We start from the raw sequence: 27,488 nt of genomic DNA on the forward strand, positions 1-27,488 counted from the left end.
TTATCGGCTGAAAGCTGTGACTTCCTGTGAGCTTCACCCAAAACACCCCGAGTCTCCGTCTGCCGTAACACACTGAAGCTGACTGAAGCTCAGCTACTGCAGTGTTACAGAGATCCAGCAGTCCAGCGTTCCATCCCACTGAGTGTAGAAGTGTAACGATAAGAAAAAAGTTTTTCTTAAAAAAAAAAAGTAAATATGAGAATGAGAGAGAGAGAGAGAGAGAGAGAGAGAGAGAGATGCAAAAACATGCTTTTGTCTTTTCACAGATCAAGAAAATTATTTTAATGTATATTTAAAGTACCACGTATGTTAAAATGTGAAATATTGTATAATAATGTGTGTGTATGTAAATGTCTGTTTGTCTGTCTGTGTGTCTGCAGTGTGTATCTGCTCAGCTGTGGTATTGGTGTTTGTTTGTCTGTCTGTGTGTCTGTCTGTCTGTCCTGTCTGTTTGTGTGTCTGTAGTGTTTATCTGCTCAGCTGTGGTATTGGTGTTTGTTTGTCTGTCTGTCTGTCTGTCTGTCTGTCCTGTCTGTCTGTCCTGTCTGTCTGTCTGTCTGTCTGTCCTGTCTGTCTGTCTGTCCTGTCTGTCTGTGTGTCTGTAGTGTTTATCTGCTCAGCTGTGGTATTGGTGTTTGTTTGTCTGTCTGTCTGTCTGTCTGTCTGTCTGTCTGTCTGTCTGTCTGTCTGTCCTGTCTGTCTGTCTGTCTGTCTGTCCTGTCTGTCTGTCCTGTCTGTCTGTCTGTGTGTCTGTAGTGTTTATCTGCTCAGCTGTGGTATTGGTGTTTGTTTGTCTGTCTGTCTGTCTGTCTGTGTGCAGTTTGGATGTGTTCAGCTGCAGTCTGATTGCAGGGTAAATATTCAGCATGTTATGTCTCCGTCTCTCTCTGTGTGTGTGTGTGTGTGTGTGTGTGTGTGTGTATGCTCTCTCTGTGTATGCTCTCTCTTTCTCTCTCTCTCTCGCTGTCTCTCTCTCTCTCTCTCTCTCTCTCTCTCTCTCTCTCTCTCTCTCGCTGTCTCTCTCTCTCTCTCTCTCTCGCTGTCTCTTTCTCTCTTTCTCTCTCTCTCTCGCTGTCTCTCTCTCTCTCTCTCGCTGTCTCTCTCTCGCTGTCTCTCTCTCTCTCTCTCGCTGTCTCTTTCTCTCTTTCTCTCTCTCTCTCGCTGTCTCTCTCTCTCTCTCTCTCTCTCTCTCTCTCTCTCTCTCTCTCTCTCTCGCTGTCTCTCTCTCTCTCTCTCTCTCTCTCTCGCTGTCTCTCTCTCTCTCTCTCTCGCTGTCTCTCTCTCTCTCTCTCTCTCTCTCTCGCTGTCTCTCTCTCTCTCTCTCTCTCTCTCTCTCTCTCTCTCGCTGTCTCTCTCTCTCTCGCTGTCTCTCTCTCTCTCGCTGTCTCTCTCTCTCTCTCGCTGTCTCTCTCTCTCTCTCTCTCTCTCTCTCTCTCTCTCTCTCTCTCTCTCTCTCTGTCTCTCTCTCTCTCGCTGTCTCTCTCTCTCTCTCTCTCTCTCTCTCTCTCGCTGTCTCTCTCTCTATCACTGTCTCTCTCTCTCTCTCTCTCTCTCTCTCTCTCTCTCTCTCTCTCTCTCTCACTGTCTCTCTCTCTATCACTGTCTCTCTCTCTCTCTCGCTGTCTCTCTCTCTATCACTCTCTCTCTCTCTCTCTCTCTCTCTCTCTCTCTCTCTCTCTCGGTTCAGAAAGTGGTGAAATCTCCCTTGGTTTAGTGAGTTATAATGAGGAGTCTGTTTGTGAATTCTGCTGCTTTACAACACGAGTAACGTTCAGAACAAGGAAGACGACCTGATCACAGATCCACCGATTTACCCTGAAATAAAGTGCACCAGCGAGTCTTCACACTGTGGGGCGATTACAGTGCCATCAGGACCGGTTTTATTCCACAGCATCACTGTCAGTGCAGTGAATCTGAAATGTGATTAAATGATGAGAAATCACTCAGTTTATAAAAAGTTCTGTAAGTCACAGTAATACTGTTTACTGCAAGAAAGAAAGAAAGAAAGAAAGAAAGAAAGAAAGAAAGAAAGAAAGAAAGAAAGAAAGAAAGAAAGAATAATATAATATAATATAATATAATATAATATAATAAAATTAGATTGTTTGGCTAAAACCAGCAAAATATACCAGATAGGCAAAATCATTAGTTTGGTCAAAAGTTCTAGATCTGGCAAGAAAGTAATTCTGATTTGATCCTGTAACAGATGGAAAAGATTTAAATCTGAAAAGCTTTTCTGTGAGTGGAAATGTTTATGTAAAGAGATCTGAGTGTATTTTCATGTTAGGTTCGCTCATGTCGGTTTCTTCTCTACAACATTAGAAGGATTCGGCCATTTCTGTCCACAGGCTGCTCAGGTACTTGTTCAGTCTCTTGTCATTTCTAGACTTGATTACTGCACCTCACTGCTGGCAGGTCTACATACTGTATGAACGCAATCCGTCCTCTGCAAATGATCCAAAATGCAGCTGCACGGCTTGTTTACAACCTGCCAAAGTTCTCCACACCACCACACTGCTGCGATCCCTCCACTGGCTTCTGGTAGCTGAACACATCAGATTCAAAACACTGATGCTGGCCTACAAAATCAAAAATGGACCATCTCCCTCTTACCTCAAAGCCCTCATCACTCCTCACACTGCACCTCACACCCTCCGATCTACAGCACTGCTCGACTGGTTCCACCGTCTCTCAGGGTAAGAGGTAAGTTTACTACAAGACTCTTCTCTGTTCTGGCACCAAGGTGGTGGAATGAACTTCCCCTAGAGGTCCGGACAGCTGAGTCACTGGATATTTTCAAGCGGCGGTTGAAGACCTACTTATTCAGGAAACACTTCAACTAGAACTTCTTCATTATCTTTTGCATTTAAAAAAAAAAACTCTGAACTTTTCATTGTAACTTTGAACAAATGTTTTAAACTCATGGTATCTTAAGTGTGTAACTTAGTGATCCAGCATTAATGTATTCAATGTTAGAGATTTAAGCACTTATGTACGTCGCTCTGGATAAGAGATAAGTGCGTCTGTCACATGCTGTAAATGTAAACGTAAATGTTCGATTTTTTAACTTTTACTTTGGGACTTTTATTTTTTATTCTATTAATCATGTTCGCAGTGTAAGTGATATTCCAGGATCTGAGGTGTTTCTCCCGTATCCACTCAATATCAGCTTGATAAAGACGAAGGGTTTTATCACTGTAAGTTTAATCACACTTTCACTTGTGTTGAAATCATTTGGATTCGTTTGGAAGATCTTTTGGAAATTCCTTTTAATTGCCATCTGAAGTTTTCTCACATAGGAGACGTTGTAGAAACTAATCCCGTCCTAATAAGGGTTCGTGTTATTACTTTAATCAGGCTTTCCACAGCTCGATGTAACCTGATGTTAGCCGTGTTCGTCGTTCCTGGTATCAGTTACACAGTTACAATCCTGATCAGAAGACGGGTCACGAGCCTGACGTCAGGTCCGATTCTCCTCTGGATCTCTTTCCTCCTGAGTGTTATCAGTGACTGAAACGTCCACCTCGCTGTGTGTGTGATTCAAACAGGAATGGAAGAAGAAGCACAGTGTGTGTTTGATGTTTGTACTTCAAGAGAGAGAGAGAGAGAGAGAGATCAGATGTCTGCCTCATGAGACACAGGAAGGGAAAAATCAGATTTGACAGGATGTCGAAACAGCGCTTTCGTCATTCTTGTGGATTTGGGCCTCGCTGCTCGCCGGGCTGCTGCTTCTCGTACGTGTCTTTCGGAGAGACAGATGCGGTCATTGGGAGAGAAAGCTGTAGAGTGGAACAGAAAACAAGAAAACGTCAGGGTGGAGGAAAGGGTGTAAAAAAAAAAGTCAAAGCTCCTACAAACGGATCGTCTTTTAGGGTCCGTGCTGCGTCGGCTAAATCACAAGACGTTTATCTCCTGTTTAAGCTTCGGCCCTGACGTTGGTGCTGTGACTGGATCAACTCTAAATAGGCTGAAAAGACTGAGCTAGAACCCTTTAGAACATTTCAGCTGTTCTGCAGTAGTCCTTCTAGTGGAAGGTCTGGCCTTTGTGTGCATGGCCTGAAGAATTTTGATAAGCTTAAGTGACAGATCAGGATGTAGGTCAGGATGTAGATCAGGATGTAGGTCAGGATGTAGGTCAGGATGTAGATCAGGATGTAGGTCAGGATGTAGGTCAGGATGTAGATCAGGATGTAGGTCAGGATGTAGGTCAGGATGTAGATCAGGATGTAGGTCAGGATGTAGATCAGACTGTAGGTCAGGATGTAGGTCAGGATGTAGATCAGGATGTAGGTCAGGATGTAGGTCAGGATGTAGGTCAGGATGTAGATCAGGATGTAGGTCAGGATGTAGGTCAGTATGTAAATCAGGATGTAGGTCAGGATGTAGATCAGGATGTAGGTCAGGATGTAGGTCAGTATGTAAATCAGGATGTAGGTCAGGATGTAGATCAGGATGTAGGTCAGGATGTAGATCAGGATGTAGATCAGGATGTAGGTCAGGATGTAGATCAGGATGTAGGTCAGTATGTAAATCAGGATGTAGGTCAGGATGTAGATCAGGATGTAGATCAGACTGTAGATCAGGATGTAGATCAGGATGTAGGTCAGGATGTAGGTCAGGATGTAGATCAGGATGTAGATCAGACTGTAGATCAGGATGTAGATCAGACTGTAGATCAGGATGTAGATCAGGATGTAGGTCAGGATGTAGATTAGGATGTAGATCAGACTGTAGATCAGACTGTAGATCAGGATGTAGATCAGGATGTAGATCAGACTGTAGATCAGACTGTATATCAGGATGTAGGTCAGGATGTAGGTCAGGATGTAGATCAGGATGTAGATCAGGATGTAGATCAGACTGTAGATCAGGATGTAGATCAGGATGTAGGTCAGGATGTAGATCAGGATGTAGATCAGGATGTAGATCAGACTGTAGATCAGGATGTAGATCAGACTGTAGATCAGGATGTAGATCAGACTGTAGATCAGGATGTAGATCAGACTGTAGATCAGGATGTAGATCAGACTGTAGATCAGGATGTAGATCAGGATGTAGATCAGACTGTAGATCAGGATGTAGATCAGGATGTAGGTCAGGATGTAGGTCAGACTGTAGATCAGGATGTAGATCAGGATGTAAAACAGGATGAAGGTCAGGATGTAGATCAGGATGTAGGTCAGGATGTAGGTCAGACTGTAGATCAGGATGTAGATCAGGATGTAGGTCAGGATGTAGATCAGGATGTAGATCAGGATGTAGGTCAGGATGTAGGTCAGGATGTAGATCAGGATGTAGATCAGGATGTAGATCAGGATGTAGGTCAGGATGTAGATCAGGATGTAGGTCAGGATGTAGATCAGGATGTAGGTCAGGATGTAGATCAGGATGTAGGTCAGGATGTAGGTCAGGATGTAGATCAGGATGTAGGTCAGGATGTAGGTCAGGATGTAGATCAGGATGTAGGTCAGGATGTAGATCAGGATGTAGGTCAGGATGTAGATCAGGATGTAGGTCAGGATGTAGGTCAGGATGTAGATCAGGATGTAGATCAGGATGTAGGTCAGGATGTAGATCAGGATGTAGATCAGGATGTAGGTCAGGATGTAGATCAGGATGTAGGTCAGGATGTAGATCAGGATGTAGATCAGGATGTAGGTCAGGATGTAGATCAGGATGTAGATCAGGATGTAGATCAGACTGTAGATCAGGATGTAGATCAGACTGTAGATCAGGATGTAGATCAGACTGTATATCAGGATGTAGGTCAGGATGTAGATCAGGATGTAGATCAGGATGTAGATCAGGATGTAGGTCAGGATGTAGATCAGGATGTAGATCAGGATGTAGGTCAGGATGTAGATCAGGATGTAGATCAGACTGTAGATCAGACTGTAGATCAGACTGTAGATCAGACTGTATATCAGGATGTAGGTCAGACTGTAGATCAGGATGTAGATCAGACTGTAGATCAGGATGTAGATCAGACTGTAGATCAGGATGTAGATCAGACTGTATATCAGGATGTAGGTCAGGATGTAGATCAGGATGTAGATCAGGATGTAGATCAGACTGTAGATCAGGATGTAGATCAGGATGTAGATCAGGATGTAGATCAGGATGTAGGTCAGGATGTAGATCAGACCGTAGATCAGGATGTAGATCAGACTGTAGATCAGGATGTAGATCAGACTGTAGGTCAGGATGTAGATCAGGATGTAGATCAGGATGTAGATCAGGATGTAGGTCAGGATGTAGATCAGGATGTAGGTCAGGATGTAGATCAGGATGTAGATCAGACTGTAGATCAGGATGTAGATCAGACTGTAGATCAGACTGTATATCAGGATGTAGGTCAGACTGTAGATCAGGATGTAGATCAGACTGTAGATCAGGATGTAGATCAGACTGTATATCAGGATGTAGGTCAGGATGTAGATCAGGATGTAGGTCAGGATGTAGATCAGGATGTAGGTCAGGATGTAGATCAGGATGTAGATCAGGATGTAGATCAGGATGTAGATCAGGATGTAGATCAGGATGTAGATCAGACTGTAGATCAGGATGTAGATCAGACTGTATATCAGGATGTAGATCAGGATGTAGATCAGGATGTAGATCAGGATGTAGATCAGACTGTAGATCAGACTGTAGGTCAGGATGTAGGTCAGGATGTAGATCAGGATGTAGATCAGGATGTAGATCAGGATGTAGATCAGGATGTAGATCAGACTGTTCTACGTCTTTAATCTCAAACATTCCGTGTGACCTGAAGCTGTGTGACTGTGGGGAACATTTTAAACATTCTGAACGTATCCCATCAGGATCGGAACATTTCGCAGATGTGTTCAAAATGATGGACTTTTAAATTTTTGGCACATCCATAAAATAACAATTGATGCTAAAATAATTATTGATGCTATTTAAATTATTTTAGTAGATATTTTATATATTTGAATGTCATGGTATGGAAGTCATACCTGGTGGCAAAAATAAATAAATGCCCCCCACCTGTTGGTACCCGTAGTGTAACAGAGCCACAGATTGTGTGTGCCATGTTTGGTGCACAATAAAGCATTATGGTGAAATTAAATTTAAAACTGAAATCCAGGAGGAAAACCTGCAGTAGACGACGAGCTAACAACATCCAGGCATGACGGAGAACCAGAAGGCGGGAAGCTGATTTCCTGTTAGCGCTCAGGGATAAACAGTAATGAAACGCTACGTTACGTATCAAGTGTTCAGCGACTGAAAAGATTGGAGATTTCATGCCGGTCTTCCTCCATTGGTGAGAAATGAACCTGAAGTGCAGCGAGCCAGAGTTTTGTAGCAGTGAGCTATTCGTATCTGCTCTCGATCCTCGACTAGCGATCACGATCCAGACCTAATCATGAGGCTCGGAAAAAAACGAGAGAAACTAAATCCAGCCATGTGTCACAACGAGCCTTCTTTTGAATAGTAATGTCGGAGTCACGGCCAGACAAAAGCGATCGCCGCTCGACCGTTTAGGACGTCCAGTTAGGAGGCTCGCTCGAGCGAAACCCTGAAACCAAAAGCAATCACATTACAGCAATAAAGGCGCAGACGAGAAGCAGAGGCGGTCGTGATATAAACGAAAGGCAGCGTTTCGGTCTTGTATAGGTGTCAAATATTTCCTCTGACATGATGCAGGGAAAAAAAATAAACAAAATTAAAAAAATCACAAACCGAAGCTTCGCGGTAAGAAGAACGAAATCGCAGGTTTTTTTTGTCCGCTTCTCTTTTCTGTGGTGCAACAATGAACTTTAATGTCCTGCGTTTGCACAATGGCTTTAATTGAATCTCAGAAAATGGGCTGCAGGTTCATTACGGGAGCAAAGACGAAGGTCTATTTTCAGCTACGCTGTGTTCACAAGGCTCTATTACATCTGCAGAATCACCTGTGTGTGTGTGTGTGTGTGTGTGTGTGTGTGTGTGTGTGTGTGTGTGGGACCCGGGTGAGCGTTAACATCCATCTGAAGACCATAAGTATGCAGTTAGAGCTGATACACAAGAAACAAGACTGAATATAATGAGAAACCAGACCTCTAGTCCTCTAGTCCTCTAGTCCTCTAGTCCTCTGTCGATTAATCTTTTTTAAATTCTTTCATAACAACATGTCGTAAATGATATTTAGTCTGTTTATAGTTACATTTAATGTTATTGAATCTTCTTCCTGTTCTCGCTGATGTTAAAGAGGCTGTAATCAGTCGTCCAACACCGAGCTTTTAATTCTCTTAAAGGGAAAGAAATCCACTTACGTCAGACTAACAAACCCCTGACACTGGAGACTCCTTCCTTAAGTGTTTACTCTTTACGAGAAACCTTCAGACCCCATTAAATGAGCCGTTGCTATAGAAACGACAGGATTTTCTTCTGCATTACCGTCAGAGCTGTGAGAATGAATCAGAACCCAGTATTCATTACAGAGCTGGATGATGTTTTACACTTTATTTGGTATTTAGGGTCTAAATATGGTGTAAATGATAATGTGATGCCTCGTGAAGGTTTCTGCTAAAGAAATTCAAGACAAGGTTTCATTGAGATTGGATTTTCACACTTAAGAAACAGACCAAGATATGTGTGTTGGTGTGTGTGTGTGCGTGTGTGAGTGTGTGTCTGTGTCTGTCTATGTGTGTGTCTGTCTGTGTGTGTGTCTGTCTGTGTCTGTGTGTGTGTGTGTCTCTGTGTGTGTGATTGTGTATCTGTGTGTGTGTCTGTGTGTGTGATTGTGTGTCTGTGTGTGTGTGTGTCTGTGTGTGTGTGTGTGTGTGTGTCTGTGCGTGTGTGTGTGTTTGTGTGTCTGTGTGTGTGTTTGTGTGTCTGTGTGTGTGTGATTGTGTGTCTGTCTATGTGTGTGTGCGTGTCTGTGTGTGTCTGTGTGTGTGTCTGTCTGTGTCTGTGTGTGTCTGTGTGTGTGTGATTGTGTATCTGTGTGTGTGTGATTGTGTGTCTGTGTGTGTGATTGTGTGTGTGTCTGTGTGTGTGATTGTGTGTCTGTGTGTGTGTGTGTCTGTGCATGTGTGTCTGTGTGTCTGTGTTTGTGTGTGTGTATCTGTGCGTGTGTGTGTGTCTGTGTGTGTGTGTTTGTGTGTCTGTGTGTCTGTGTGTGTGTGTTGGTGTGTCTGTGTGTGTGTTTGTGTGTCTGTGTGTGTGTTTGTGTGTCTGTGTGTGTGTGTTTGTGTGTCTGTGTGTGTGTGTTTGTGTGTCTGTGTGTCTGTGTGTGTGTTTGTGTGTCTGTGTGTGTGTCTGTGTGTGTGTGTGTGTGTGTGTGTGTTCTCTCTTGCTTGCTTCTCGATCATGTTTACGTGACTCTACACACAATGTGCTTTAATCACCCTTTTATTTTGAATTCAGTTTCCTGTCTCATATAAAATGCGACTGTTTGAAATAACAGCATTTATTATTTGCAACTGTTTTTTTTTCCAGCCCCTGAAATCTAATTTATTTTGTATTTCTATTATTAATTGTGTACCAGTGAGCGAGTGTAAGTGCCTCTAATTGATGTTTTACTTCTTATTGTTCATAAAAATATTTGTTCTATTTAAAGGAGTCGTTTGAGTCTAAAATAAAATATCTAATAATATTACGTCTAATTTTTTGTCCAGCCTCTAACGCTAATAACGTCTCTAACGCTAATAACGTCTCTAACGCTAATAACGTTTCTAACGCTAATAATGTCTCTAACGCTAATAACGTCTCTAACGCTAATAACGTTTCTAACGCTAATAATGTCTCTAACGCTAATAACGTCTCTAACGCTAATAACGTCTCTAACGCTAATAACGTCTCTAACGTTAATAACGTCTCTAACACTAATAACGTCTCTAACGCTAATAACGTCTCTAACGCTAATAACGTCTCTAACGCTAATAACGTTTCTAACGCTAATAATGTCTCTAACGCTAATAACGTCTCTAACGCTAATAACGTCTCTAACGCTAATAACGTCTCTAACGTTAATAACGTCTCTAACACTAATAACGTCTCTAACGTTAATAACGTCTCTAACGTTAATAACGTCTCTAACGCTAATAACGTCTCTAACGCTAATATCGTCTCTAACGCTAATAACGTCTCTAACGCTAATAACGTTAATAACGTCTCTAACGCTAATAACGTTAATAACGTCTCTAACACTAATAACGTCTCTAACGCTAATAACGTCTCTAACGTTAATAACGTCTCTAACACTAATAACGTCTCTAACGTTAATAACGTCTCTAACGTTAATAACGTCTCTAACGCTAATAACGTCTCTAACGCTAATATCGTCTCTAACGCTAATAACGTCTCTAACGCTAATAACGTTAATAACGTCTCTAACACTAATAACGTCTCTAACGCTAATATCGTCTCTAACGCTAATAACGTCTCTAACGCTAATAACGTTAATAACGTCTCTAACGCTAATAACGTCTCTAACGCTAATATCGTCTCTAAAGTTAATAACGTCTCTAACGCTAATAACGTCTCTAACGCTAATAACGTCTCTAACGCTAATAACGTCTCTAACACTAATAACATCTCTAACACTAATAACGTCTCAAACGCTAATAATGTCTCTAACGCTAATAACGTCTCTAACGCTAATAACATCTCTAACGCTAATAACGTCTCTAACGCTAATATCGTCTCTAACGTTAATAACGTCTCTAACGCTAATAACGTTAATAACGTCTCTAACACTAATAACGTCTCTAACGCTAATATCGTCTCTAACGTTAATAACGTCTCTAACGCTAATAACGTCTCTAACGCTAATATCGTCTCTAACGTTAATAACGTCTCTAACGCTAATAACGTCTCTAACACTAATAACGTCTCTAACACTAATAACGTCTCTAACACTAATAACGTCTCTAACGTTAATAACGTCTCTAACACTAATAACGTCTCTAACACTAATAACGTCTCTAACACTAATAACGTCTCTAACGTTAATAACGTCTCTAACACTAATAACGTCTCTAACACTAATAACGTCTCTAACGTTAATAACGTCTCTAACTCTAATAACGTCTCTAACACTAATAACGTCTCTAACACTAATAACGTCTCTAACTCTAATAACGTCTCTAACGCTAATAACGTCTCTAACGCTAATAACGTCTCTAACACTAATAACGTCTCTAACACTAATAACGTCTCTAACGTTAATAACGTCTCTAACACTAATAACGTCTCTAACACTAATAACGTCTCTAACGTTAATAACGTCTCTAACACTAATAACGTCTCTAACGTTAATAACGTCTCTAACGCTAATAACGTTAATAACGTCTCTAACACTAATAACGTCTCTAACGCTAATATCGTCTCTAACGTTAATAACGTCTCTAACGCTAATAACGTCTCTAACGCTAATATCGTCTCTAACGTTAATAACGTCTCTAACGCTAATAACGTCTCTAACACTAATAACGTCTCTAACACTAATAACGTCTCTAACACTAATAACGTCTCTAACGTTAATAACGTCTCTAACACTAATAACGTCTCTAACACTAATAACGTCTCTAACACTAATAACGTCTCTAACGTTAATAACGTCTCTAACACTAATAACGTCTCTAACGTTAATAACGTCTCTAACACTAATAACGTCTCTAACGTTAATAACGTCTCTAACACTAATAACGTCTCTAACGTTAATAACGTCTCTAACACTAATAACGTCTCTAACACTAATAACGTCTCTAACACTAATAACGTCTCTAACGTTAATAACGTCTCTAACTCTAATAACGTCTCTAACACTAATAACGTCTCTAACACTAATAACGTCTCTAACACTAATAACGTCTCTAACGTTAATAACGTCTCTAACACTAATAACGTCTCTAACACTAATAACGTCTCTAACGTTAATAACGTCTCTAACACTAATAACGTCTCTAACACTAATAACGTCTCTAACGTTAATAACGTCTCTAACTCTAATAACGTCTCTAACACTAATAACGTCTCTAACGTTAATAACGTCTCTAACACTAATTACGTCTCTAACGTTAATAACGTCTCTAACACTAATAACGTCTCTAACGCTAATAACGTCTCTAACGCTAATAACGTCTCTAACGCTAATAACGTCTCTAACACTAATAACATCTCTAACACTAATAACGTCTCAAACGCTAATAATGTCTCTAACGCTAATAACGTCTCTAACGCTAATAACATCTCTAACGCTAATAACGTCTCTAACGCTAATATCGTCTCTAACGTTAATAACGTCTCTAACGCTAATAACGTTAATAACGTCTCTAACACTAATAACGTCTCTAACGCTAATATCGTCTCTAACGTTAATAACGTCTCTAACGCTAATAACGTCTCTAACGCTAATATCGTCTCTAACGTTAATAACGTCTCTAACGCTAATAACGTCTCTAACACTAATAACGTCTCTAACACTAATAACGTCTCTAACACTAATAACGTCTCTAACGTTAATAACGTCTCTAACACTAATAACGTCTCTAACACTAATAACGTCTCTAACACTAATAACGTCTCTAACGTTAATAACGTCTCTAACACTAATAACGTCTCTAACACTAATAACGTCTCTAACGTTAATAACGTCTCTAACTCTAATAACGTCTCTAACACTAATAACGTCTCTAACACTAATAACGTCTCTAACTCTAATAACGTCTCTAACGCTAATAACGTCTCTAACGCTAATAACGTCTCTAACACTAATAACGTCTCTAACACTAATAACGTCTCTAACGTTAATAACGTCTCTAACACTAATAACGTCTCTAACACTAATAACGTCTCTAACGTTAATAACGTCTCTAACACTAATAACGTCTCTAACGTTAATAACGTCTCTAACGCTAATAACGTTAATAACGTCTCTAACACTAATAACGTCTCTAACGCTAATATCGTCTCTAACGTTAATAACGTCTCTAACGCTAATAACGTCTCTAACGCTAATATCGTCTCTAACGTTAATAACGTCTCTAACGCTAATAACGTCTCTAACACTAATAACGTCTCTAACACTAATAACGTCTCTAACACTAATAACGTCTCTAACGTTAATAACGTCTCTAACACTAATAACGTCTCTAACACTAATAACGTCTCTAACACTAATAACGTCTCTAACGTTAATAACGTCTCTAACACTAATAACGTCTCTAACGTTAATAACGTCTCTAACACTAATAACGTCTCTAACGTTAATAACGTCTCTAACACTAATTACGTCTCTAACGTTAATAACGTCTCTAACACTAATAACGTCTCTAACGCTAATAACGTCTCTAACGTTAATAACGTCTCTAACGCTAATAAATAAACGCTCCGAATTTTACGACAGGACGTTAATTCTTAATTGTTTGAGTCTTTTTAGTTAAATGATTCATACAGATTTGCTTACAGATTCATTCAGTGGCTCAATTAACTCGAAGGTGCAGGTCTAAGCTTTATTAAATATTATTATTCAAATCATTTTATTCATATGTTTCCGTGCGCTGATAAATTTGACACAGGATTTAATTCCAAGTTATTTTTTATGCTATTTTTTGTTATTGTGTCATAAAATAAATGAGCCAATCAGGTGTGATATGCAAATCTTTTTCTATATTACACTGCACCAGGAAAAAGTGGGTGGGGTTTAGTAGGCCTGTATTAGCATATTTCTGTAATTCGATATGTTTGGGTGTTTCTGTAATGCTTTCTGCTGTGTAATGAAATTTCAGCTGAGATGTTTTATTCATTACAGGGAATTTTTTACAGACTTGAGATTTTGACGCATTTTACAGAAGGTTAGATTAATGGCTGCTCTGCTTGGTTTTAAATGTAACCGCTTAAATATTCATCAGCATCTCGCTCGGAGGCGGGCTGTTCAAAGTGAGATTACGTGTTTCATTTTGCCGTCTTTCCCCCGGATTCCTGGGCTTTTCTGTTGATGTATTTAGTTGCGACAGCTCACTGCCCCCTGACTTCCCCCCTCCCACCCCCGCCCCACAGCCTTGAAGCTGTACTCATCTCTTCTCGGCCCACGCTGAGGGACATTTGTCTTCTTCCTCGTCCTTCTGCTGGAGATTTATGTCATTAATAATTCATTATGATCTGTGCAGGACCTTCTGAGACACGTCCATGTCGAGCTTTTTAGTCACAGCTTGTGCGAAAAGCAACCCCCCCCCCCCCCCCCGACTTCTGAGGTCCCGAGCCTGGGAGCTTCCTGCAGAGAGCTGTGATCAGGGTGGCGAAGGGCATTGTGGGTAAGGAAGGAAGCCGGCTTGGTGGAGACGACCGTGTATTTTCATACACCACTCGATAAATTACAGCTCGTTAGTGATCGAGATAAAAAATACGGAATTCTTTAAAGCCAATTTCTCTGAATGTGAGTGCGTTTATATAAATGTGAGAGTGGTTTATGTAAATGCGAGAGTGGTTTATGTAAATGTGAGAGTGGTTTATGTAAATGTGAGAGTGGTTTATGTAAATGTGAGAGTGGTTTATGTAAATCTGAGAATCGTTTATGTAAATGTGAGAGTAGTTTTGTAAATGCAAGAAATTGTAATTGTAAATGCGAGAGTAGTTTATGTAAATGTGAGAGTAGTTTTGTAAATGCAAGAAATTGTAATTGTAAATGTGTGAGTGGTTTATGTAAATGTGAGAGTGGTTTATGTAAATGTGAGAGTAATTTATGCAAATGTGAGAGTGGTTTATGTAAATGTGAGAGTAATTTATGCAAATGTGAAATCATTCAATGTGAGGGCAAGGTGAAATATGTTCTTCACCGGGATCCTTTAGTGGAAACTACATACACAATTATAACACGTGAGACTTAATACAGTATGAGATTAAAATAAAGTACAATATAAAAGTTTTCTGTGTGTGTGTGTGTGTGTGTGTGTGTTTGTGTGTTTGTGTGTGTGTTTGTGTGTCTGTGTGTGTGTCTGTGTGTGTGTGTGTGTGTGTTTGTGTGTTTGTGTGTCTGTGTGTGTGTTTGTGTGTCTGTGTGTGTGTGTGTGTGTGTGTGTGTGTTCTCTCTTGCTTGCTTCTCGATCATGTTTATGTGACTCTACACACAATGTGCTTTAATCACCCTTTTATTTTGAATTCAGTTTCCTGTCTCATATAAAATGCGACTGTTTGAAATAACAGCATTTATTATTTGCAACTGTTTTTTTTTCCAGCCCCTGAAATCTAATTTATTTTGTATTTCTATTATTAATTGTGTACCAGTGAGCGAGTGTAAGTGCCTCTAATTGATGTTTTACTTCTTATTGTTCATACAAATATTTGTTCTATTTAAAGGAGTCGTTTGAGTCTAAAATAAAATATCTAATAATATTACGTCTAATTTTTTGTCCAGCGTCTCTCTTGTGTTTTAGATGTAGTGAAAAGTAGTAGTGAAAAGTAGTAGTGAAAAGTCTCTCTTAACAAAGTTTACACTTTATCTACATTCATCTCTGAGTGATGTGAATATTTTTGGTCAAATACAGTATGAGATTAAAATAAAGTACAATATAAAAGTTTCATTTGAATGATCAGACTTTAGGAATAAATCTTTAAGGCTGCTGTACACACTAAATAATTCAGTTTGTCGATAAAGTGAGTAATCATTGTTATTTAACCTTTTAGTCAATACTCAGATGTGTGTGTGTGTGTGTGTGTGTGACTGTGTGTGTGACTGTGTGTGTGTGTGTGTGTGTGTGTGTATGTGAGAGAGAGAGGCTTGTTTACCTCAGTAGTATTTTCAGCTTGTTCTGCTCGGCCAAACCCAAGTTTAACATCTTCTGAAGCTGTTCGTTACGTGTCCGAGCGCTCTGACGCTCTTCAGGAGAAGATCTGATTTGCTTCTAATGCATTTTGTAGGCCAGGTTCCTCAGACTGACTTTAACAGGGTTCAGCAGATGGACATGTATTTTTTATTGTGCATAAAGCTCTGAGTTCAAAAAGCTGTTGATTAAATGTTACGGGAAAAGTAATAACGAAGGTCGGGCTGCGTCTTCGGCGTGTTTACACTAATCCCATAAGGTCTAGAACATGTTTAGATCCTGTGATGGTCCTGCTTCAGAAGGTGTTGATTAATATTTCTTGAGCAGCAGCTCTGACACTGGAGCGTGTGAACGTGTAATCAATCAATAATAATATTCAAACGTGATCTAATCTATCTCATCTAATCTAACGTACTCTTGTGATTTGACATCACTTCCTGTTACGCCCTTATTCGGATCATGTATATATATCTAATGTGTATTGTTCGGGTTCTCCGGTGCGATGATTTCCTCACGTGGTGGTGACGTCTTTACGCCGCTCTTTTTGCTGCCTCGGCTGTGTTGGCGAGCCACGTTTCAAGGTCACGGTCATTATTACTGCGAGGCCTGAATGCCAACAGCCTGCAATAAAGCTGAGGCAGTGGGAAATGCGGCCAGAGCGACGCTCAGAGACACGTTTTAGCACTTAGCTGTAAAATGGAGGAGCGTGACGTGGGATATGAAGCTAGCGTCTCCTGAGGGTTCACGTCGGGTGATGGCGGACTTTTATTCCCTGGACGGCGGCTTCGTGGAAAAGACTGAGAGGTTTAAAGTGACATCATGTCACTCAGAACAGATCTGAGATTGTAAAGTGTGTATAATAATAATAATAATAATAATAATAATAATAATAATAATAATAATAATAATGCTAATAAAGAAATAAATAAATATTTATACAATAATCTGATTAACATACAGTGTTATTTTATGTTTCTGAGTCTTTCTTTCCATCTCTCTGTCAGTCTTTCTGTCTGTCTATCTGTCTTTTTTCTGCTTTTCTGTCTCTCTCTGTCTATCTGTCTGCCTTCCTGTTGGTCTGTCTCTCACTTTTTCTTTCTCTGTCTCTCTGTCTGTCTTTCAGTACATATGTCTCTCTGTCTATTATTCTGTTGGTCTCTCTCTCTTTCACAATCTGTCCTACTCTCTGTCTCTTGTGTCTCTCTCGCTGTCTCGCTCTGTCTGTCTCTCTCACTGTCTCTCTCTCTGTCTGTCTCTCTCACTGTCTCTCTCTCTGTCTCTCTCACTGTCTCTCTCACTGTCTCTCTCTGTCTGTCTCTCTCACCGTCGCTCTCTCACTGATTCTCTCTCTGTCTCTCTCACTGTCTCTCTCACTGTCTCTCTCACTGTCTCTCTCTCTGTCTCTCTCACTGTCGCTCTCTCTCTGTCTCTCTCTGTCTGTCTCTCTCACTGTCTCTCTCTCTCTGTCTCTCTCACTGTCTCTCTCTGTCTCTCTCTGTCTGTCTCTCTCACTGTCTCTCTCTGTCTCTCTCTCTGTCTCTCTCACTGTCGCTCTCTCTGTCTCTCTCTCTGTCTCTCTCACTGTCGCTCTCTCTGTCTCTCTCTATCCGTCGCTCTCTCTATCTGTCTCTCTCTCACTGTCGCTCTCTCTCTGTCTCTCTCTCTCTCTCTGTCTCTATCCGTCTCTCTCTCTGTCTGTCTCTCTCACTGTCTCTCTCTCTCTGTCTCTCTCTCTCTCTGTCTCTCACTGTTTCGCTCTCTCTGTCTCTCTCTGTCTGTCTCTCTCACTGTCTCTCTCTCTCTGTCTCTCTCACTGTTTCGCTCTCTCTGTCTCTCTCTCTGTCTCTCTCTGTCTGTCTCTCTCACTGTCTCTCTCTCTGTCTGTCTCTCTCTCTCTGTCTCTCTCTCTGTCTCTCTCACTGTCGCTCTCTCTGTCTCTCTCTCTCTCTCTCTCTCTCTATCCGTCTCTCTCACTGTCTCTCTCTCTGTCTGTCTCTCTCTCTGTCTCTCTCCCTCTCTCTGTCTGTCTCTCTCTGTCTCTCTCTATCCGTCTCTCTCACTGTCTCTCTCTCTCTGTCTATGTCTCCTTGTTTACAGTCAGACAACTTCAGCTTTGTTTTGGTTAATCGATCGTCCTGTTGCACGATTTTCACATGAAAACAGATCGATCCTGAGTGCCGACACACACCGTGGACTGCCACACACACACACCTTGGACTGACACAAGCACACACATACCCACACACACACACACACACCTTGGAAACACACACACACAAAGATAGACAGAAAAGCAGATTAACTACAGCTTCCAAAATAACATCCCTGACACTGGAGACTCCTTCCTTAAAAGTTCCATAATTACACGTGTCATTAGGTAAAATTTCACCACATCACCGGTTTATTTGTCGGTTTATTCTCGGTCCGAGCCGCTGTGGATCAGCTGTTACTATGGAAACGATAAGGTATCCTGGCTGTAATGTTTGTGCTGTAGCCCCGACTCACTTCCTGCGTGCTCCAGTGGGACGTTACAGACGTTACGCCCCGTGTGATTTTCAGCAGTCGTTGGTGATAACGAGCTCGCGGCCAACAGCCCGTGCCATTACGACACTCTTCACTTTCTCTCCGCCTCACAAACTTAATGGAATTCCTTTAATAACAACAGGAGAGGGGGTCGTTACTGTCCCACCTTCACTCGTTCCCTTTCACTTTCTCACTCTTCTATTCTCCTTCTCCCTTTCAGATCTTCTTCCTGTCTTCTCTTCACTCTTTCTCTGATTTCTTTCTCGTCATCTTCCTCTTGACTTTGATCATCTTCATCTGTTTCTCTTTATTTCTATTTTATGTCCTTACAGATTGTTTCTTTCTTTCAGTCATATTCTATTCTTTCGCTTCTCTTTCTGTCTTTGTTTTATTTCTTTCACATTCTCCGGTATTATTTCTGCCTCTTCAGGTTCCTCAGCTATATTTACACTTTGTTTACAACCCAAAGCCTTTGTACTTTCTTTATACTTTTTGTTTACCAAGTTTACTGACAGCCGATTGCTGAGACTCATAAACCATATGAACAGAATAAAGTAAATGTTTCAAAATATAAATCCGGTTCACGAGCCGTGTCACGTGACCCCCAGACGGGACACATGGTTCCCGCAGATCAGACGTATCTGGGCTCGGCTCCCGTAGACTCTGAGCAGCATCAATTATGGCCCATATTGGCAGAGCCCCGGGGTAATTGGTTCGGTCCTGCTTTCGATCCCACCCGAGCCGAGGCAATTTCAGCAGTCCGTCAGAGCTGCTCTGTGTTTAACGAGCTATTATCCAGCCTCGGCCTCTCGACTAGACTCGCAGAGACAGAATAAACAGTGCTGTGGAAACAGTGGAAACTGCTGGGAAAATCCGTCACAATCACACATCAGATTTAGACAAAGTTGGGATAGAGTTCCGATAAAAATAATAAAGTTGGGATAAAGTTACAGTGAGATTCAAAAAGTCCACTCAGGAGAACTGTTTATTTCACACTGTCTAAGTGTTGAAGCGCTGAGCTCTTATTAACCGAAGGAGAAACAGTGAACCGTAGTGCACGCATACAATCCTGAGGGTGCCAATACTTTATAGTCTCGTGATAATACAGAGAACAGAGACGACAGATTTATGTTTTATGTGAATTGTTGGAAGGAAATATAGAATTCCTTTCTTTCTCTCGAGTTTCATTCTCTGTTCCTTTGACAAAGTCGGGATGAAGTTCTGAAAAGTGTGAAGCAGGAAGTTCTTCTTCACTGGAGGAGAAGTACGACCAAGACAGGTAATGACAGGTAGTGGGGGTGCCAATACTTTATAGCTTCCAGATAATACAAAGAAAGCATTTGCGCAAGTTGTGTAGTTACAATCAGGTTAAACAGTGACCTAAATACATTATTGTGAGTCAATAATCTGGAATGAGAATCTTGAAGAGTGATAATTAATGCTGAGGTCTAGAGAGAGAAACGGGCCACGTTATTAGGGTGGGAGGGGCATAGACGCTCCACCCCTGTCAATCACATTGTCACCACATCGAGGCTTGAGTCCCTGCGAATGAGCTGTTACTATGGAAACGATAATAATGTCTGTATTAAAGGTGGGGTCTCTGTTGTTTGAGAAACGCTTCTGAAAACTGAGTCGGGACGACAAACAAAACAAAAATCAAAACCAACATGTAGCCAATGAGCAGAAAGGGGCGTGTCTTGTCAATATGGGCGGACAGAGTGTTCAGTGCGCATGTGTGACATTAGCAGAAAGCGGTTTTAACATTAACATGGAGGATAAAAACAAAGAAAGAAAGAGAAGAAAGACTTACGATAAGGTAAGAAGTAGGACGTGTTAATATAGGATCAGCTTTCCAGCGCTGGAGAGAACTGAAGGAGCAGGAAGTTGGTCACATATTCACAGATTGGAGTTTCCTGAGTCAATAACTCCTGAGCTAAACACTGTTACTACACAAATAACACCTCTTTTCTATCGTAGTAATGTAGAGACGCAGCTACAACCGTGTTTTGTGTAGTAACAGTGTTTAGCTCAGGAGTTATTGACTCGGGAAACTCCAATCTGTGAATATGTGACCAACTTTACTTAAGACGCCGAGGCGCTTTTTTCCTTCTCGATAGGTGAGTAACGTTGGTTTTGCTTTGTTACACAGAACTAATATATGTCTTTGTCCTTTACATGATTATGTTTGTGTGTCATTTTTACTTGTTTGTTTATCTACAATCGTATTGTTCTTCACTTCAGCTATGATAAAGACACATTTCTTTCCGTTAGTTGCCTGGGTTACGTACGTATGTGTGGGCGGAGCTATCGATACAGGGGTGGGACCCGTTTGGGTTAGGGGCGTGTTTGTTTTGGTGATTTGGTGATATCAACAACGGAGACCCCACCTTTAATGTCGTAGCTGCTGTAACAGAACATTAATCAACACCTTCTGACCAATCACAGTCCAGAGCTCAGTGTATTCTTAGCAACGTACCTTTACACAGTACCGTGTTCAGGACAGTTAGAGGGAGAAGTCCAGCTCTGTCCTCCAGGAACAACGTAATAAATGTAAGAGGAATGCACAATAAAAGCCCCGGTGCCCAACAGGGCAGATTATAGGCTGCAGGAAAGCGAGAGAGAAGAAGGTTCAGGCTTTAATAAGAGTGTGTGTGCTGTCAGAGCTCATATCGCTCAGCACAGCAACACAACAGTGACAGAACACACAGCGGCACACCGTGATGCTGCGCTTTATACAGACAGACGGCTCAGTTACGGAGAGAGAAAAAGGCCGTAAAAATAGATTTACAGAGAAACACAAAGCTACAGAGGAAGAGAAAGGACCGAACCTAGAGAACGTTACCCAGATGTTTATTAAATAAATAAATATTAATTTATGCATATTTTCATACAGTTTATCAGGTCTATCTAAAGTATACGCCTATAGCTGGCGACTGTACTGTATATGACCTGTTGCTTTGTACAAAAGTATTGGCACCCTTGTAGTCTCCCTGCTTGATTCCTATTAGATTATATTTAAAATAAATAAATTAATTAAAAAACATCAGTAAAACAGAAAAAATCCACTGTTTAGGTGTTAAACTTGATAATTATTAATAAAAAAAATTAAATACATTAAAAAATATATATATATATATATATATATATATATATATATATATATATATATATATACATATATATTTAAATGTATGTTTCTTGCTTGGGTATATCAAAAGTATTGGCGCTCCACTCGTACCATGTTGTCCTGGATCATGTGTGTTCAGCTTCACTAGAGTTTTTTTTATATTTTCTGTGTTAATGAACTGAACAACAACAACAATTACTCAACTGATCTGTAAACACCAAGAGATCTTTAATGAGCTCTGATGAAAAGTCAGACACTTCTTTTAAACCACAACCAGAAGGATGAATAGAAACAATACACTGATGTGATGACCAAAGTAAAAACGCCACGTCTCTGAGTTCCTTTTGTTTCGTATCAGTTTCAGTTCTGGAAAGGAACAAAATCATTTCTTTTAGAAAGAAGGAGACATTTTCCCTGAGTCATGATCACTGACTCAAACAGGTTTCCAGATCAGGAACACGAGGACAGACTGATGATTCACACACACGAGGAAAAAACTGGAAAAAGTGCTGCAGTGAAACAGAAGGGAGTTCAGAACTCAGGAGGCTGACTGGGACGCTGATGACAAGAAGCTGTGTGTGTGTGTTTGTGTGTTTGTGTGTGTGTGTGTGTGTTTGTGTGTTTGTATGTGTGTGTTTGTGTGTGTGTGTGTGTGTGTTTGTGTGTTTGTATGTGTGTGTGTTTGTGTGTGTGTGCGTGTGTGTGTTTGTATGTGTGTGTGTGTATGTGTGTGTGTGTTTGCGTGTGTGTGTGTGTCCGTGTGTGTGTGTTTGCGTGTGTGTGTTTGTGTGTGTGTTTGTGTGGGCATGTATCTGAGTGTGTGTGTGTGTGTGTGTGTGTGTTTGTATGTGTGTGTGTGTTTGTGTGTGTGTATGTGTGTGCGTGTGTATGTGTGCGTGTTTGTATGTGTGTGTTCATGTGCGTGTGTCTGAGTGTGTGTGTGTGTGTGTTTGTGTGGACATGTGTCTGAGTGTGTGTGTGTGTGTGTGTGTGTGTTTGTATGTGTGTGTGTGTTTGTGTGTGTGTATGTGTGTGCGTGTGTATGTGTGCGTGTTTGTATGTGTGTGTTCATGTGCGTGTGTCTGAGTGTGTGTGTGTGTGTGTTTGTGTGGACATGTGTCTGAGTGTGTGTGTGTGTGTGTGTGTGTGTGTGTGTGTGTTTGTATGTGTGTGTGTTTGTGTGTGTGTATGTGTGTGCGTGTGTATGTGTGCGTGTTTGTATGTGTGTGTTCATGTGCGTGTGTCTGAGTGTGTGTGTGTGTTTATTAATTTAATGAAGAAACAAATCACACAATTATTCAGTTTATAATAAATAAATAAATAAATAAATGTCAGTTTTTCACCACATTACTGAGTTGGTACAGTACAGTAGCTTTCCCTCTGACACTGGAGACTCCTTTCATTCATGTTAAACATCACTGCTTACAGAAGCTGTTGCTATAGAAACGATCACATTGTTCAGGATTGCGTTAATATTGATATAAACCTGCACTAGTGTCAGAGCTGCTGTTATAGAGAATAAATCAACATCTCAGCAGCTCTGAGTTCATAACAACCAATTCATCTGTATTTAATCTGCAGGATTTTAGTTTTCATTTCCTACAAAAAATCTGTTCATTTCTTCTTTTATTCGTTCACGAGACATCAGTCACTCGGTGCTAAACGATCGGCTCTGAATCCCGGAGCTTCTCCTTCAGCCTCCGAGGAAATCAACAGCACGTCTTAAAGCATATCGCTGAACTGTGTCATGTTCCACATCACACACCATCACTTTTACATTTTTATTTTTACATCTGAATAACTATTTGTGGCACGGTGTCTTAGTGGTTAGCACGTTCTCCTCATACCTCCAGGGTTGGGGGTTCGATTCCCACCTCCACCTTGTGTGTGTGGAGTTTGCATGTTCTCCCCGTGCCTCGGGGGTTTCCTCCGGGTACTCCGGTTTCCTCCCCCGGTCCAAAGACATGCATGGTAGGTTGATTGGCATCTCTGGAAAATTGTCCTTAGTGTGTGATTGTGTGAGTGAATGAGAGTGTGTGTGTGTGTGTGTGTGTGTGTGTGTGTGTGCGCGCCCTGTGATGGGTTGGCACTCCGTCTAGGGTGTATCCTGCCTTGATGCCCGATGACGCCTGAGATAGACACAGGCTCCCCGTGACCCGAGGTAGTTCGGATAAGCGGTAGAAGATGAATGAGTAAATGAGAACTATTTGTTCAAAAGAAGAGAAAAACTGTTACTATGGAAACGGCTCACTATTCCTCAGAAGAAAACTACGACATGTTGAAATACAGCTTCTGTTTAATCGTTGAAAACTTCTCGAGGAAAAGAAAACATAGCTTGTGAACCACATTAGGAGAATTTAAGCTACAGTATTTTGGAAATTGGGAATTTTTGAATGACAATAAATAAATAAATAAATGATGAGAATTTGTTCTGTTTTTTTTGTTTTGTTTTGTTTTTTTAACATTGTGGACATTTCTTTATTTCTTCATTATTATTTTATTTATTTTTTTTATTTCTTTAGCTTATTTTTGCTAAATTTAACCAAACGTTGTGGAGGAGGCAGATCAGAAATATCAGAAATACCAAAACAGTTTGTTTGACGGTTCGGTTTATTATCAGTCTACGTTCTAGGCTCCGCCCCTGAAACAAAACGGTGAAACTTTTCACTGAAATGCTGAAAATGCAAATCTACAAAATGTAAAATAGTTGGGGGAAAAATTTAACCTTGTATTTATGGAAGAAATTCAAAAATAAATATATATTTACACAAGTCGTTATTTTCAGTTCTTCTCTATTTTATTGTTATTTGTCTTTTATACATTTTTTTTATTTTTAATTATTTCTTTATTACAGATTTCTGTCTTTTTCTGCTGCACCACTCATAAGAACAAGAGAAAGTCCCATTTTACAATAAACCTGCATAAATAAAGTTAATGAATCTTGAAAATGTAAAAATTATGACACTTTTTTTTAATATTTTATTTATTTATTTATTTGTTTGTTTGTTTGTTTGTTTGTTTATAAGAGATGCTTGTCAAATTGCTAAAGAATAAGATGCATAAAGACAGAAAATAATCAGCTTTGGAGATAATGTCATTGTTGATTATTTTACAGCACCACACACACACACACACACACACACACAGTGGTTCATTTCTCATTACTTACTGTTCAATAATTCTATTTGTTTTTGTTTTTGTATACAAAGTATGTTCCCTGAGTTTTTCAAGCACATCTCCATCACGTGGTCCTGCTGCAGCGTGGAGCTCGTTTGCCTTCCATAAAATAAGCATTAGAGTTATTTTGTGATGAGGAACAGCATGTTGCGTGTTATTGCGCGGCTTCTTCAGCCCCGAGCTGAACTCCACGCTAATTTATGGAAAGTAATACCGTGTGGGAGGGAAGACCGCCAGACAAAGAGCAATCGTTCGAAAGCAGGCGACGTGCAAAAAAGTGTCTTCAGAAGAACGGAGAAGATTGTGTTTGTGCTCATCATGCGAAGCTCACCACATCTCATGGGTTAAAACGACTGGTCTAATTGTTTTATTATCTGCTTTATATCTGTTTGATGCCTCAGAGTTCTCTTTGTGTGGTTTTGTTTTTCATCACAGTGTTAATGTCATCCGTAGCGAAGACGAATCATTTTAATCCTCTTTAGGCAAAGTCATTTATATAATCATCTAAACACTTGCTCGCGTGTTTCCTCATATTTCTATAATCACTGCTTTAGTTATATTTCGTGATTTTTGCTCTTTAGTCCAACGAATTAAATCCAAACCACAGCAAAGGAACCAAAAGAAACGTTATAAACATTGTACCAGGGCTGTCAAGTGTCCCGCATTGAGAGTGACAGTCCCTCATGTCGGTCTTTTCTCACGCTCTCCTGCTACACATCGTATTTCTCACGCAGAAAAACTTTTTGACTATTTATCATATATTTAATAAGCCTCAGCGCCCAAAACGTATCAGTCCGCACCGCTGTCTCTATGGAACTGGGCAGGAATCAAGCGCGTCTCACCTGGAGCTCTTATTCGAACCTGACACTGATCAGCCAATCAAAAGAAGAGGCTACACAACAGCCAATCAGAAAATAGCACTATTGTATCTGGGTAAGATTTAACGCAACAACCAATGAAAAAAAAAAACATATTCATTAGAGAGGGTATTTTTGATGGTTGGTTTGAACAAAACCTCAACACGAAACAGCTCGTCTCTGGACGGGACATTGTCCTCAATCATGACCCTAAAAATGTCTGGGCTTGTGCTGAACTGTTTTATATGGGAGCAACATTACAAATGATAAAGGAGTCTAAAAAGTGAATTTCCACGTTACGATGAGCAGACGGTTGTATAGCTAATAGCAGAGCAGCGGGGGAGGGGTGATGTAAATGAGTGTGTGTGTGGGAGGGGATTCGTTCATTTGCATATTACGAATATTAAATGAAGTGGTCATATGTAGAGATTTTGACCATTTTGAGTTGTTTTGGCTTCCGGGAAAAAACCACATTCGATTGAAGTTGTTTATTTGAATCGAATCATCCTCAAATATCCACCAGCTCGAGTCCTCCAAGTGACATCATCAGGGGAATCCTGTAAATCTTCATCTAGATACCGTGAAGTTTAAAAAAAGTTACTTGGTTAATGGTTATTGGTTAATGGTTAATTTCTTTTTGATAAAAATAATGCAGCTTTTCTAGAGATAAAGATAAAAACTAGTGTTTGTTTTCTTTAAACCTGTTTGGATTGTTTTAAAATGTTCACCAGATATCGGAGCCATTACACTGACGGTGCTGTGATTTAGGAGATTTTAAGGCATTCTGTCTACAGGCTTTTTTCAGACCAGCAGTAATTTTGTGCACTTTAGAAATGAGACATGACTTTTTTCTTTTTGGATCCAGCAGTAAAACCATCCAACGCATGAAACCTTCACATTTATCACAGAGTTAATTGGCGTGTCGTGTCGCTCTCGCCTCGAGTTCTCCTTCTCCCACAGGATTAAAGGATTTGGCTTTAAAAAGTGTTTGCTGGTGACGTCGGAGGATTCCGCTGACACAGACCGAGTGTTTCACCAGATTCACAGCCAAACATTGAAATATGGAAGAGGAAATCATTCAGCAGGACGTTTATCATCATCTCAGCCTCACACCTCAGTTTAACACAGACTTCCTTTAACATCTTCAAAAGACTTCCTCCACCTCCACGTGACATCATCAGGATGTTTTTCCTCTTTCCTTAAACTGCCATCTTCTTCACACGGCATCACGTCATGCAGGACTCTACTGTTCTTCCTCCTGATGTTCTCCAAAAGTCTCTCTCAGGACCACCAGAAATCGACCCTGAGCTCATCAATTCTTCATATTTGGTGTTGGATTTCAGCGCCCACTCCCCTTCCCCACCCTCGCTGCTCCACACACTTTACCGGCAGCGTTTCACAGATCTTTAGTATCAGACCAATCTCCAAACGCCAGCATTAATAATTCAGGACATTTTTAGAAGCACATTAGTGCTGAAACGAGGACTTTGGATTGCGTGGTGTTTTAAAAAATGAATGAAATTAAGGATTCACAAACACAGAAAGAACATTAAACTTTATTCCTCGCGTACACGAACGCACACAGCGCGGCGTGTAGATCGATGCGTTATAAAGCTACGTGTCATGAAAGTGGAATAAAATTGTTCACAAGCAAAAAAAAATGTATATAAAATAGAATGATGATAAGCGAGTATACAGAATTAACCAGGAATAAATTCAGCAAATGTAAATTTCTCTTTAAAAGTCTTGATGTTCTATGATGTTTATCATAGAACATCAAGACATTATTAAGATATTACAGCATGATATTTATATAATAATAAATAATTCGGTTTTAAAGTGAGAATGACCGACGAATCATAAAGCTAATGATTAAAAAAATGAAGAAAATTAAGTTCAATAAAAGACAAAACATAACGAAATGATCGGCGAAATTCAAAGAAAAATTAAGAAATTTTTTGTTTGTTTTTTTGCTTGTTTGTTTGCTTGTTTGTTTGTTTGTTTGTTTATATACAATAAGAAAGTGTTTCAACT

This window comes from Tachysurus vachellii, chromosome 1 (assembly GCF_030014155.1).
Source record: "Tachysurus vachellii isolate PV-2020 chromosome 1, HZAU_Pvac_v1, whole genome shotgun sequence".
NCBI lineage: Eukaryota > Metazoa > Chordata > Actinopteri > Siluriformes > Bagridae > Tachysurus > Tachysurus vachellii.